The following is a 3,981-nucleotide window of genomic DNA, read 5'->3' as shown; positions in this document are numbered from 1 at the left end:
AGTACTGTGCATAGTCACACTAGCTTTCCAAAAATTCGGTTGACTAGGTACTAGGATTGGTTCCCCACATATATATGGTATCTAACTTGTACTTGCTGCACATGTCCATAGGATCGGTTCCCCTTTGCCTAAAAACGTGTTGCACATGTCCATAGGATCGGTTCCCCTTTCTGCTAAAAACTTGCTGCACCTCATACAAGGATCGATTCCCTTTGTGATGTGTTGCACCTCTTACTAGGATCGGTTCCCCTTTAACCAGATTCGGTCATACACAAAATCACGAACTCGATCGTACCATCCCAGGTGATTACTTAAGATCGGATTCACAAATAAAATTCATACCAATACAAAAGTTAGGCCTTTGTGAATAGTTTTACCAAGAACACAAACAAGTCATGAACGGTTATACTAATCACACATATTGGTTGTTAAAAAGATATGCAATGAATAACAATACCAATAACGCCTGACGGTTTCCTTTTCGATTCACAAAACAAGTTCATGAATTTTCTTCCTTAAAACACATGTAAAACATTGTTTCCTAGGATGAAATCCTCACCTCATACCCATACATAGTGTTATTCATTTAAACGATTATGTTGATGTCTTATCTACAAAGTTTAATGATTAAGCAATAAACCTCGTATTGTATTCCTTAATACTATGTCTAACTAGAGTGTTCATGCTTCACAGTTTGGGTTTCAATATGCACGACTTGAAAGATACATTAGGGAATGAAACAGTTCAATTCAAATATCACTAACCTCAAGTGGAAGGATGATGTTGTCGTTGTAGCTTCTTACTTCTTCACTTCTTCAAGTCTTCGCAATACTTGTAATGTCTCATATCCTAATACTTTCAAGCTAACCTATACGAAGTTGACTCTAGTACATAATCAAGCGACTCTTTAAATGAGTTTTGATTCACTAAAATATGACAACCAAACTTGACATACTAACGCTTGGTGGGTTCAACCGAGCTATGCTCTAACACATCTTTTCTGTTGACAGGAAATAAAATTAGGGATCTAGATTTTCGATTAGTTTTTCGAAGTATACAAGATGTATAATCTATATTTTGGCAGGAAATATGTTTTGGTCCGGTAGCACCCCAGTGCATAAGAACGCGCGATTGGGGGATATTGAAACTAATTGGGGGATATAAATTACTTCCCCCAAACCATAGTGTCTGCTAAGGGGTGATTTTTGGGTATGAAAATAATAAAATACCCTTTGGTTAATTAAAAAATATTATGAATAGACTATACTACCCTTTCCCCTAAAATTTAAAATATAAAAACCAAATTCATATATCCCTTATTTTTGTTTTGTGCCGGCATACTCTTAGGGTTAGGGTTTTCGATTTTTTTTTTCTTCATCTTCAATATCGACGATTAATCGTCGATTCAAAAATTCCTTCGTCAATTAACCTACCCGAATCATAATCATGCCTCCACTAAAGAAACCTCAAAAAGTGAGGGTACAACAACCACACCCAATATTTCGCTTAACAATCTGTATGAACAAACTCCAATATACTTTCTAGAGAATCAACTAGACATTGAGACTCAATCTAGATAAAAAGTATATCAAAGAGTTTATATCTCAATCTCTCGATTTGATATATACTCAAGCAAATAGAAATCTGCGAGTCTTTATCAAATACTAGAGAGATAACTTGGATGGTACCAAAGACCAATATCCAAGTGTCAATCAATTTAAATCAACAACCAAAAGGTAGGATATTCTAATTGATTGAACAACGCACAACCTGTGATATTTCAATTATATAACAAAACATAATGCGGAAAAGAAATAACACATATACCATAATTTTGTTAACGAGGAAACCGCAAATGCAGAAAAACCCCGGGAACTAGTCCAGTTTGAAAAAACATTGTATTAAGCCGCTACAGACACTAGCCTACTCCAAATTAACTTCGGTCTGGACTGTAGTTGAACCCAAATCAATCTCACACTGATCCAAGGTACAGTTATGCTCCTACGTCTCTGATCCCAGCAGGATGCTACGTACTTGATTCCCTTACCTGATCTTACCCAAAACTAAGAGTTGCTACGACCCAAAGTCGGAGACTTTAATAAACAAACTTGTATCACACAGAATAGTCTAGGGTAATAGATAAATCCTTCTCCCACGAATATACCTACGAGTTTTGTTTCGTCTTTTGATAAATCAAGGTGAACATGAACCAATTGATAAACCAGACTTATATTCCCGAAAAACAGCCTAGTATTATCAATCACCTCACAATAATTTAATTGATGCAGCGAAAGAAATATATTGTGGAATCACAAACGATGAGACGAAGTGTTTGTGATTTCTTTTATATCTTGCCTATCGGAGATATCAATCTCAAGCCAATTATTACAATTGTACTCGTACGATAGAAACAGCAAGATCAGATCACACAACTACAAGAAAGTAGTATCAGTCTGACTTCACAATCCCAATGAGTCTTTAAGTCGTTAACCTGGTTTAGAAGAAGAAACCAAAGGTGAAAGGAGAATCGACTCTAGCTTAGCACAACTAGTATCACACAGAAGGTGTGGGGATTAGGTTTCCCAGTTGCTAGAGTTCTCCCTTATATAGTCTTTCAAATCAGGGTTTGCAATGAATGTTAGCTTGGTAACAAAGCATTCAATATTCACCGTTATATGAAAAACTGATTATATTCAAGCTAATATCTTTCCACGGTTAGATCGAAAACTAGCTTGTTACACACAAATGAAATGCACCTTTCTAGGCTTGTGTAACCGTACCCAAACTTGTACATTTGTTGGTTCAACAATAGTCAACCAAATGGTTAGCCATATGATCACTTTCATATCAACCATATTCTTCTTCACCATAACTAGTTCAAGTGACTCAAATAAACTAGTTAGAGAGTTGTTCAATTGCAAGGAAATCTTATGTAACTACACAAGAAACAATTGAAGCAAAAACGATTTGATTCACTCGAATTGGTTCATGAAATATATAGCCACGGTTTGCAATTTGCATTCCTTAGTTTATATAAGAATAAGTTCACAGACATCATTTTTAGATATAACCTACTCAAGTTCGCGGACTGGGTACGCGGAATTAAGTTCCCGGACGGAGTTCACAAACTCCAGCAGAATTTCTCGGGTCGAGAACTTCCGCCAGTTCACGGACTTGGCTCACGCCACCATTTCGGTTCTCTTGATCAACAAAGTTCGCAAACTTCGGTTCAAGGAATAAAGACTTATACATATATGTGTTTCCATAACAATGCTTATATCCTCCAATGGTTATATAATCTAAACTCTTAATTCAATCATTGAAACATTCTTAGAGGACGTTGATATTCTATAGTTGTTATTCACAAACTATTTTTCGTCAAAGTAAGCAATTTTCAAAGTGATTGAAACTTGTCATGACTTTCATCACTAGGTAAAGATGAACTTGGCTAAAGCGAAAGCTTACCAACACATATTTCGAGAAATATATAGGCGAGATAAACTTGGCTCGAAATAACAAATGTGTATAATCTAAGTCTATATAGCAAAACAACTTTCGTCTCAAGATAGGAGATAAATAGACTTTTGAGTGATAGATAAGTTCAAGTCTCCACATACCTTTTAGTCGATGAAGATCCACCGGTTCCTTGCGTAGTCCTTCGTCTTGTATGATGATTGCCATGGAGTTCTTGAGCTCAACTACACTTTCTATCCTAGTCCGAGACCTTAGCTATAGTAGACTAGAAATCAAGACTTATAGTTCTGATCACTAACATTGACAAACATGCTTAAGATAGCAACGCATTCGAGTTCGACCGAGCAATGCTCTAAAAATCTCCCCATTTGTCAATTTTAGTGACAAAATTATCAATACATATGGAATACAAAAAATAAATAAATTAACTTTTGTAGCTCCTATTCCATATGTCTAATCTTCAACATTACTTGAAATCTTCGTCACTTCCAAGTACTCCAATAATCC

Source organism: Papaver somniferum, unplaced genomic scaffold (genome assembly GCF_003573695.1).
Source record: "Papaver somniferum cultivar HN1 unplaced genomic scaffold, ASM357369v1 unplaced-scaffold_21, whole genome shotgun sequence".
Classification (NCBI taxonomy): Eukaryota; Viridiplantae; Streptophyta; class Magnoliopsida; order Ranunculales; family Papaveraceae; genus Papaver; species Papaver somniferum.
The sequence above is the reverse complement of the archived record's forward strand: the minus strand, read 5'-3'. Positions refer to the sequence as shown.